Genomic DNA, 11,627 nt, shown 5'->3' on the forward strand with positions numbered 1-11,627 from the left:
CATTGCGCAGATGGGGGAGACTGAGGCCCTTCTGGCGGATCCGCACCCCCAGCAGTGAGTCAGCTAGACCCCGGGCCTGTGGCTGCAACAGGCACCCCCTGGGCGCCCACACCCTCTGGAGCTCCCTGCATTAACCTGGGGACTCTACCCACACCCAGCAGCAGGGCGCAAGGGTGCAGGCTGGATCAGCTGATGGCAGGGTGGGGCACCCACACTGACGCCGCAGCCACCAGAGACCTAGGACCCCCCAAGATCACATTGGGCTTTGGGTGGAAACCCTGGTGTGAGAGCTCCTGACTGATGTTGGGGCCCCCGCCTGTCCAGGCTGGCCGCCATGGTTGCTGTGTGGGTGTTGTTTCTGAGGGCTGGCACCCCATGAACTGACAGACCCCAAGGAAGACATCTGGGGATGGGTGCCAGTTACTGCACACCACCGTCATTACAACCGTGACTGTGGGGTTCTGGCCACATGAGTACACAGATGGGCACACGTGTAAGTGCGTGTGTATGGGTCTGTGGACTGTGTGCAGGTGCGGCCAGGCCCCTGCTATGTGAGAGCACCCAGTCTTCCTGGGACTCACCCGGTGTGGGGGCTCCGTCATCCCCTGGAGACTGACAGCAGTTGCTCTTCTGGGCCGCCAGGGCTGCCCACGCCTTCCCAGGGGTGGGAGCTGCAGGTCAGAGACACGTGTGGCTTAGAGTGATCCCTCTGATGTGGGGCTGGGTGGGAGACCTGAGCCTGCACGTGGCCCATGGTCCCCTGTCCTGCACCCACAGCCCATGAACTGCCCATGAGAGCAGCCCCCCCACACACAGCTCAGACATGGGTTTTCCCGTCTGTAAATGGGTGATGCCTCCCTCCCTCACTACCCCTATCCCTAAGCCATGGCGGGTGAGTGAGAGTCCTGCAGGTTCATCAGTTCATGTCAGGGGAGAGGAGGACCTTCTTGAAGGTCCATTGTGGTGGGTGTCTGACTCAGGTCTCCCTGGAGCCAGACCCAGGGACTGGAGACCAGTCCCCCCTTCAGTAGCCACTGCCCCTGGACCGACCACTGCACGCAAGAGGCCCCTGGCAGAAGGGCCTGGGGGGCAGCTGCTGTCCTGACGCCTATAACTATGACTGGGGGTCCCTGCAGCTGGGGGACCCTGTCTCCTGGCCTCAGGCCCAGAGAGCAGCCTCAGCATCAGGGAAGGGCAGCTCTCACCCACCCAAGGCAGTAAAGGGTTAAGCTTGGGCCCAAGAGCGACTCTGGGTGAGAGAGCTTCGACCTGCCCTCTGCCCGGGGTCCTCCACCCTACCCAGGTTTACTGACCCCCCGATCCGCTGCATTTAGGCAGAGGCAGCCGGGAGGTTGGCTGTCGGCCTGATGCTGTTGTGTGTGTTCCCATGGGAGACTCCAGCCTGTGCCCAGACAGCCTCCTACCAGGTGGGCCGGTGGGAGAGGGAGGGACAAGGCTTCTCCAGGGCTCAGGCCGGTCCGACAAAGCCACGCCTTTGCCTACATTGTACCTACCCCCAAGCTGTCCCCAAAGTTGAGCTCCCGAAGCCAGACAGCCCAAAGGTAGGGCCCTTCCTGGTTCTGGGTTCAGCAGCCCCTGACCATGGTGCACCCTGAGTGCAGACTCGGCTTTGAGGTTCCTCTCCCTCGGGCCCCCCCCAGGGGTAATGACCATGGCTTGGGGGAAGCTGAGAAGATCCACCCTGCCCTTGTCACACCCCAGGCCTCAGTGAGGGGGACTGAGGGGGATCAGCCCTCACACCCATGTTACCCCCTGGCCAAACAGGGTGGGGCTGAGAGGCCAGTGAACAGGGCTGTCCTGTCCAAATCTCTGGGCATCCAGGGCTTGAGTGTCCATCTGGTCGTCGGTGGGCTAGCAGGAGTGGAGTCCAGCCTGGGCCCCCCAAGCTGGCGCCCTTGGCCAGGGGACCAGAGGCCTCCCTGTGATGGGCTGGCCAAGTGTGCACCTCAGCTCACTCATCCCAGTTACCGCTGAGCCCCCGCCCGTCTGCTCCCAGGCCACCCCTGTCATACCTGACGCTGCCCAGGCCCAGCCTCAGCCGCCACTGCCTTGTCCGGCCGGGGTGGCCCCTGACCCTCTGCAGGGCACCGGGCCTGCCTCCCCGGCCCTCCCGCCCTGCCCATGGGCTAGAGCTCCCATCTCAGCTGGCTGCGTCAGGCACTGGCTCCAGCAGGGAGGCTCCTCCCGGCGGGAAGGGCGGCTTTTATGCTCCCGGTCCCGTGTAAATCGGGGATTGGGATGGGCCCTTCCCGGCCGGACTTCCTGCGTGTGTTCTCCGCTGATAACGGAGATCTGTCAGCAGAACAAACAGGAGGCAGAGGGGGTGGGGGGCCGCCCAGGGGGCGGGGGTGGGGAGCGTCCCCTGGGACCTTGGAGTCCTACCTTGGATCTTCCAGGAGCCAGGCTCAGGCTCAATTGAGACCTGCTGGGACCCGGGCGGCCCCGGGTGCACGTGCTGGGAGTGGGGACACGGCCGGGGCTCTGCTGAGGCACTTTCTGAGATGTTGGGCCCAGCCTGTTTGCTCTGTGTCTCTGCACCCCAGGACACCCACCTGCACCCCCGGTTGTGTGTGAACCCACAGTGAGACTGCCCTGGGGGCTGCCTGCCAGGCAGAGGGGACGGCTGGGGCCTTCATCCGTGCAGGGGTTGGCAGAGCAGGACCCAGCAGGAAGGGGCCTGGGATGGGCAAGGCAGGCTGGGTGGTCCAAGAACAGTCTGTTCCGTGGGTGCAAAGCTGGGAGCCAGCCCCAGGTGGGGGAGGTAGAGGGGCGGATTCAGCTCAGAGACAAGGGTCTCTTCTAGGAGCCTGGCTGTTCCCCCTGGAAAGGGCCGTCCAGTGGGTGGTGAGGTCCCCGCCCCTGGAGGTGTACAAATAGGGACCTACAAAGTCCAACCCCACCTCGTGGGCATGCTCTGGGCTGAGGACACCCAGGACCCCTACCCCTGTCTCTTGGGGTGCTCTGGCCCAAGGGGCATGGTGCCTTCTCAGCCCCTCATCTGCCTCCCTTGGATCCTTCCCTTTGCCTCCAGCAGAACGAGAGATGTAGGGGTAGGGGGTAGAGGACTTGGGAAGCCTTTAAACAGCCAAAATGGGGTGCCACTGCAGATTGCAGGCTGGCCCGGGCCCCCAGGTCTGCCCCTCTGTCTCCCTGTGTAGAGCAACCAGAGCCCTGTGGACAGCTGCTATAATGGGGGAGGACATAAGTGCCCGCCTCACCATGGGGCGGGGTCGAGGGTACATGTACCAAAGGGAGCCGGGCGGCTTTGGCTAGCATGCCCCAGACTACCGAGTCAGCTGGGCACCTGCCAAACCCCAACTTTCCTTAAGGACAAGCCCTGCTCTAGGGTCACCGCCCCCCACCAGTGGCCTGGGACACCATCATTTCTGGCCTTCCCTCTTGCCCCACCCAGCTGGACGTCTCTGGCCTAGAGGGAGACCGGAGTGGCCTGGGAAATTCCCCACCGGCCTGCTGAGAACAGGAGGGAAACCTCACCCCCGTGTCACCTCACTCCTTCCTTCCCACCCCCGGCCAGGGGAAGGGTCAGCTGCGGGCCCAGGGCCGTCGTAGGTGGCAGAGACCAGGCCCTGCCGCTGCGGACGTGGGGACTTCTCTTCCCTGGGCCTCAGTTTCCCATCTGTTCAGTGGGGACAGTGGGGTGTTGTGAAAGTCAGAAGCTCCTGACCCAAGTGGGGAGGGGAGGCCCCGGGGCCTGGCTGTCAGATGGGGCCCACCCGCCCTGGGCATCTGACCCTCACCCATGGGCCACCCATCAGCCCCTTTGCTCCCTCACTCAAGGGTCCATCCAGTCTGGGCTGGGGTGTCCTGTACACAGGAATTTAGGAACTTGGCCAAGGTGGGCTGTGCTCCTCGGTCCAGAGGTGCCCCCACCCGTGTCACTGGAGCTGGCCCTCTCCTCCCAGACCCCAGAGCCGGGGCTTTGCTCACACAGTAAACCACAGGCAGCTGCACGCAGCCCTTCGGTGCACAGTCGTGAAAACTGAGGCCCAGAGAGGGAAGCAGCTCAGCCACTGGGCAGGGAGACCCAGCGGAGCTGGGACCCGTTGGGACAGACCCAGCCCCTCTCTGTCTTCCCTTCTTTTTCTGACTAAACCCACTGGGCCAGCCCCCAGACCTCAGACCTGCCCTTAACCAAGTGTGCGAACGGTTCATGGGTGAGCCCTCCCGGTCCCGTGTGGGTCTCTTCAGGAACTTTCTGGAAATGGTGCCACAGAGCCCTGATGAGCTGAGTGGTGGGATTTCAGGCGTGGAGAGAGGCGACAGGCTGGTGGAGTCAGGAGCAGCCACCATCTTGTCATGCCTCGGGGTGTGGGGGGCAGTGCTAAGTGATTCCAACACCTTGAGCTTCTGGTAAGGTGGAGCCCTGGGTTGGGGGGCCAGGGGAGCAGGACATCCGTGTTCCTCCAAGTGTCTGATGCCAGGGAGGGTGGGCTCCTGCCCAACTGCTGCTCACACCTTTGTGCACCCCTCCGCCAGCTGCGATCAGCCCCGGCAGCCGGCCCCAGCCCCACCTTTGAGGAGAGGAGGCCTGGAGGCCGGGCCCTGTCTTATACCCAACACACGGCATCACAGGTCTACAGAGCTTGGACGGTGGGACCCTAGGTCCTCAGGGGCATATCAGGGCCAGGGAGGGGCTGCCCCAGGAGGGGTGAGTGGTTGGGTGCGGGTTGGACCTCAGCGGGTGCTGGTTTTGAATGGGCTAGCATAGTGCCTAAGGCACTTGACTGCTAACCAGAGGGCTGGCGGTTCAAGTCCACCAGCCACTCCTCAGAAGGAAGGTTGGGCAATCTACTTCCGTAGTGATACTGCCTCAGAAACCCAAGGAGGGGTCGCTATGAGTTGGGTCCGACTCGATGGCACATAACAACAACAGCAACAACAAAGGGTCTGGGGGGGAGGGGCCCACCCCATGGCAGGGGTGCTGCCCTCTCCCCATCAGCCCCTCCTCTGGGCTCTGTCTCTTCCCCCTCTGACGGTCCCCGTGGGCCACTGCTCCAGGGGTCACCTTGGAATCAGGTGGTGGTGTTTCCTACCCAGGCCTGCTCCCTGGAGGCACTCAGAGGTGGGCATTGGTTCACAGTCCCAAAGTCCACCTGTCCTCAGCTGGACCACTCAGAGCCCAGAGCCACACCCTGCCCAGTGGTGGGGTGGAGCCCACCTGGTGGTCCTGGCTCGGCCTCAGGTTGCCCCATCTGCCTGTGAGTCAGTGGGGCTTGGTTGGCACAGCTGCTCGTGATGACGGGGACACACTGCTTTGCCACCCCAGAGCAGAGGGAGCTGCTCAGGCGTGGGTGCGGCAGGAGTCACCCTGAGCCTCCTGGCCCTTCCAGGGCCCTCCCGGGGCCCTCCCAGCCCTCCTGGGACCCCTCACCTCTGAGCTCTGGGCTCCTGCAGCTCCAAGAGCAGGCGGACTGAGCCCCTGGCAGAGGCCAGGGTGGGCATCCCAGGCGGCCAGGCGGGCGAGTGGCCGTGGTGCCGGGCTGCAGGAAGGAAAGACGAACCATGCAGGGAGAGATGGGGCTTCCTGTTTGTCCGTGGATCCACCGCCGTGTGGGGCGGGATGCAGCCAAGCCTTGCTCTAAGGAAGGCCCGGCCCTGATGGGGCTGTGTGGGGCTGGAGGAGGCGGTGGGCCCGGGGCCATGGCCAGACACACCTGTGCTGGGCTGGACCCCAAACACAGCGGGAGTTTGGGGCAGGGATGATGGAGCAGGCAGGCACCCCCACCCTGGTCCTGTTGGAAATGCCCCCACCCAGGGCCTCACCTGGCCCTCTGTGGTGAGGATTCTCCGTCCTCAGATCATATAGTCGAGGTGGAGAGGGGCATCGCTGTCTGAGGTCCTTACGGGAAGTGGCTGTCCTGAACAGGGTTAGGGGGTCAGGGTATCTGGCCTTTGAGTGGATCCCTGTGCCCTCTGCTGGCGCTCTCTGGCCTCTCCCCCCTGGGGACCACCTACAGCCACGGCAACCTTCCCACTGCGCACCCCTCTGCCCTCAGGCCTGGGCTCACCTGCAGCTCTCCACTGCCCCTGTTGTTGTTGTTGTTGTTGTTATGTGCCGTCGAGTTGGCCCCGACTCATAGCGACCCCTCCCTGGGTTTCCGAGGCAGTATCACTACAGAAGTAGGATTGCCCAACCTTCCTTCCGAGGAGTGGCTGGTGGGTTTGAACCGTCAGCCATCTGGTTAGCAGGCAAGTATCTTAGCCACTATGCTACCACAGCCTGGCCTAAAACATCAGGCTCTCACCTGGATGACATGACTGCTTGCTCCGGGCCTCACGAAGTACCCCTACCCCTGCGCTCAGCCCCCCAGAACTGTGTAGTGGCTGACATCAGACCACATCCCGCCCCTGACATGCGCCCCGACCCCACTCCCTACATACAACCTTAGGAAGCACTACTGTGCAGACAGCACAGCCCAGGGGCCCTCACAGTGAACATGTGTGAGTGGTACCCGCAGGAGATAGGTTCCTCACCCAGCCCTCCCCCGGGACCCCTGTCCTGCCTGTTTGAGATTTACGTCAGTGAAGTCACACGTGTGCTACACTCCATGTCACACGTGTGAGCTTGTGTTTTCCCTTTCGGTCTCCATGACCATTTAATACTCACGGGGTAGCCAGGCCCCACACACTGCGCTCAGTAATGGCTCTGGGCTACTTCGGGTAGAGGCTGCTGCAGCCTCTCTCTGCCTTCTCCTGCAGAAGTAGGCAAACCTGTCCTGGGTCTTCGAGCCAAGGACCATGCCTGGGAGAGGTAGACGTGTCCCCAGCAGCCCTCCAGCCATCCCCAGCAGTGCAGGGCAGCCTGCTGTCCACGCCTGCGTCTGCACTTGGTAGTGTCGATTTTCCCCTGGGCCATTCCTGTGTTGTTTTTAATGTAGGAAGTAAGGAGAACGGTAGTTTTTGAATAGAATTGCTCCCCAGGGGAAGCCTATGTTGAGACATTTTTTCTGGAAAGTGGGTAGGGGGATAAGAGCTCTGACCCGCCCAGGGAGCAGGGCAGCCTGTGGGGGCCGCACCCCAGGCTCCCTCTTTGCTAATAGGGGATTGGGAGTCTGGCTGGGGCTCCACTACCACCTCCATCGTATCTTTGCCTCCATGAAGCCGGGTCTGCTGGCCAGGGGCCGGGGTCAGCTGCAGACGTGGCCTGCAGGTGGGCACAGGGTCACATGGGGACCCTCAGGCACCACGGGGTTGCTGCAGAGGAAGGGGAGCCTGGCCCAGAGACAGGGCCTCCACTTAGTGCTGCTGCCAGGGCCTGAGGCCACCCTTGGGGTCCTCACAGCCCAAGGCTGTCCCTCCAGCCCAGGGGCCCCCTGGGGCTCCAGCCTCCTTCTGGAACCCAGGCTGTTGAGGCCACCCTGACCACACTGAGCTTCACGGGGGCCTGAGGAAGGGAGGCTCCTACCCCTCCCCCCAGCACCCAGATGGAAGCCCCGCTAGGGCGGCAGCCGACAGGCCAGCCGTTAACGCCAAAGGGAAAAAACACTTTATCTCGCTGGCGGAAAGGGAAGTTCTGAGAACCCGGCCACCATTGGCAGGTTCGGTGGAGGTGCAGAAGCCCCTCAGGCAGCAGCTCACAGGCCCTGCCCCCACCCCAGTGCCCGGTCGGGAAGGGCTGGGAGCGGGCATTGTTGCCAAGGGGACAGTCCAGCTCAGCGCCACCCCGCACAGCCGTTGGGGCAGAAAATGGTACCAGGAGGGGCAGTGAAGTTGCCGAGCGCTGCGTGGCCCCAGGAGTCGTCGGCCCACCTGCCGAGCACTGTCCCCTAGGGGTCCTCCGTCTACCTGCCGAGTGCTATGCTGTCCCCCCCAGGGGTGTCTCTCTCTGCCCCTGCCACAGTGCCACGAGACCAGCCCAGGACTCGGGCTGTTTGCAGAGGGAGAGACTGAGGGCCCAGGCAGTGGTCGCTCAGAGGCCGAGGCCAAGCCGAGTGCTCCAGGCCCCTGAGCAGGGCACGGGTGGCCGTGCAGGAGAGTCCGGCAGTGGACACGCCAAGAGCGTGGGGTCCCCGTGCTCAAGAAGGCTGCAGCACCCCTCCACCTGGGAGCTGGCAGGGGGTGGAACCCCTCACCTCCGGGAGTTAGTCTCCCCTGTGGGGCTGTCACAGGGCTGCAACAAGGACGGGGACCTCAGGGGCCTCACAGGCTTCATAGCTCAGTTTCCCCACGTGTCAGGATCTGGGAGACTCTGGACGCCCTGTTACCCGTGGACAGCTTGGGGCCTGGGCCTTTCCCCGGGGGTGGGGCCTGGGTCTGTAACTTCCACGAGCTCCTCAGAGGGGTCTGTGAGCCCCCAGAGCAGAGCCCCTCGAGGGGCCGACTCCTCCCACCCTCGAGCCCCCTCCTCAGCTCCAACGTCCCCTGATTTTTTTTTTTTCCCCTAAAAAATGTGAAGAGAAAGGAAGGACCGCCCAGCCCTTGGAGCAGCCAGAAATCTCTGTTTCCTCAGGGCCAGGAAACAGGAAGTGAGTGTGTGGGCAGATTGGGAGCAGCCGGGGACAATAGGGACCCCTTGGAGGGGAAGGGGAACTGCGTCAGGGCGCCGGGGCCGAGGGGGGTTCTTCCTGCCAAAAGCCCAGCGCCCCATTGTTCAGGTAGGGGCAAGGCCAGTTCCTGCCGCGGCAGGGCTCCTGTGGACTTGTGGGCCATCCAGCTGAGCCCCTCTTTCACCTGGGGGTAAACTGAGGCCCAGAGAGCCTGGTTGGGGGCCGGGGGGTGCTGGGCACGGAGCACCCTGTAGCACATGGATTCTGTGGGCTGATTCTGCGGCCACAGGTTCTGTCCGGTGCTGACTCCCACTGACCCAGCCAGGCTGTGCTCCTCTGGGGAGGCTGTCTGTGCAGGGGCCCAAAGCCCCCATGTGACCCCTACAAGAGCAGGAGAAACGGCTCCCAGCCCCACTGAAGTAGCACCTCGCGGGGAGGGGGCCGGGCGCCTTTCCCATTTCCCCCCTTTGGATGAGTGATGCCGTAATGAATATTCATGTCCATGTGTCTGTCTGAGGCCCTGCTCTCAAGGCCCAGCTAGGCGTGGGATTGCAGAGTCACCTGGTAATTCTGTTTAACCTCTTGGGGACCTGCCAGGCTGTTTCCCACAGCGGCTGCACTGACTGTCTCCCCGGCGGCTGAGTTCTGATCACAGCACACTGCCCCACACGCAGGGACAGCTGGTAAGGCTGGGTGGGGACGGGCACAGGACATGAGATAGGACCTGCAGAACCAGCAGGGCTGCACAGCACCTTCCAGAAGACTCTCATGGGCGTCACACAGCCAGGGCGGGTCCTGAGCCCCTGGCAGAGGAGTACACTGAGGCATGGAGGTGCCCCGCCCCACCCCCATGTGTGGACTTGGCTGCTACCCATGAGGTTCGGAGGTCTTCAGATCTCCTGGAATGTCCCAGGGCTGCCCCAGGAATGTGTTGCTGTCCCACACAGTGCCTGGGGAACCCTGCAGTCCCACTGAACGAGGGTCTGGGTGGCATGTCAGGGTCACAGTATCGGTGCCTCAGTTTCCCCTCCATCATGGTAATGCCTCTGAAGACACTGCTTGGAATCTGTGTGTGCTGAGCACGCTGTCACATCTGCCCCCACATCCCCACACTGGCCAGCAAGGTGGGTCCCCCGTGATCCCCACTGGGCCAGGAGCAAGCCAGGGCCACCAGAGGCGGCTGGCCCGCCCACAGACACACGTCTGGCACATGTCAGAGTGCACTTAGAACTGAGTCACCCTGCATCCCCCAGATACCCACCATTGTGTCCTGCCAGCTGCTGCTGGTTCTAGGGGTCACATGGCCTGGCATCACCGGCCCTCAGGACCTGGGTCCCTGTTTCCCTTCAGTATACCTCCGGGCTCCTCCCAGCATGCCAGGGTCCCCCACCAATGTCCCGCACCCCCACCCCAAGTGTGGCTCCCGGGAAGGCTGGCATTCCCCGGCCACACCCGAGCGTGACAGCATGCAGGCGGGCCTGGGAGTGCCCGTTCCTGCATGAAAGGCTTTCGGGCAGCGATGCCCAGGCCCCCGCAGAGGTTCCGCCCGCACTCTGAGCGGCGCAGTGGCTGGGCTGTCAGTGCCACCATCCCACCCAGGGACGCCAGCTGCACTCGCAGCCAGGACGCCCCGGGGCCCCCACCCCCAGCACCATCAGGCCCGCTGGGATCGATCCCAGTTTCCTGAACCAGCTGCTGCTGGGGACAATGGCCGGAACCCCATTCAGGCCGTGCTGGGGGAGGGGAGGCTGGCCCTGGGCCTGGGCTGGCTCCTCTCCAGAGACCCTTGCTGCCCGCGGGCTTGCTGGGCCGTCCACGGACACCTGAACGGCACATTGGAGGAGGCAGTTCCCGGCACGGCCATCAGGGCCCAGCTCTGTTCAGGGAGGGACACCCCACACACTACATCCCAGCCATGGGGGTCCTGCCGGGTTCAACGGGGCGCTACGTGGGAGGGCTCAGCGGCTAATGGTGGTGGAGTTATTGGGTCTGGCTCAGAAGGGCCGCAGGGCCACCCGCCAGCCCAGCTCGCACCCCCGGGACCACATCCAGTGGGAAGAGAAACTCGTCCCCCTCCCCCTCCTCAGCTTCTCCAGAGATAAGGGGGCAGCTGGCCTCGGAGTCTGCAAGGGGGGTTGCTCTGTGTGCGACTAGGCTTCCTCTGGTGCCAGCAAGGACGTGCCTTCTGCAGTCCTCCTTGGCCAAGGCCCATGTTTCCAGAGCCCCCTCCCCCAGCCCTTTCTGGGGCAGAGCCATCGGGCTGTGTCAGGGCCAGCGGCGTGGCCACAGCTGGGAGGGCCACTCTGGGCCGGGAGTTTCATGCAGGCGTTACTTCCTCAGCCCAAGTGGGAACAGTTTGGTTTGCGTGCAGCTCAGGCCGGGAAGGCTCTGGGCTCATCTACAGAGAGTCCGGAAGCTGTGGTCCCTAGAAACGCCCACGGAGGACCCTGTGCTGGCCATGGTTGAGTCCTGTGAGGACAGTGCTGCTCTGACCTGCTCCTAACTGGGAAACTGAGGCGTCAGCGGGCACAGAACCCACAGGCCACCTGCCTGCCACGTCTCACACACATGTGGGCAGAGGGCACATTCGCTTAGGCCACCATGGTGGTTAGTTCCCGCCGAGCGGGCTGACTCACAGCGGCCCATGGACACCGAACAAAATGGCGCCGAGCTGTGGGCCGTGTGTGTGGCCGCTGGGAGCACAGCTCGTTCTTCTGTCTCGTGTCCTGGTGGCGTATCAGCCCCCGGGGCTCGTCATATCAGACCCCGCGCCATTGGGCCCCACGGGTCACACTGGCTGAGGGTCAAAGTAGATGGCTCTGTCCTTCTTCCCGGTCTCCGTCTGGAGGTCCCCCTGAAGCCCGTCTGCCATGGGTGATCCTGCTGGTATTTGAAGTATCAGTGCCATTGCCCCCAGCATCACAGCCACACGTAAGTCACCACCGTGCGACACACTGACAGACGGGAGTGGGAGTTACTCAGGGGCCCCTGACATATGTTTACAGCGAGGGCCACCTTCTAGCAGAGCAGTGATGGCTAATGGGCCCACCGTGTGTCCACCACCATCAAGAGAAAGGACATTTCTGTCACCCCAGAAAG

This window comes from Orycteropus afer, unplaced genomic scaffold (assembly GCF_000298275.1).
Source record: "Orycteropus afer afer isolate SDZICR_OR568_19922 unplaced genomic scaffold, OryAfe1.0 scaffold00174, whole genome shotgun sequence".
NCBI lineage: Eukaryota > Metazoa > Chordata > Mammalia > Tubulidentata > Orycteropodidae > Orycteropus > Orycteropus afer.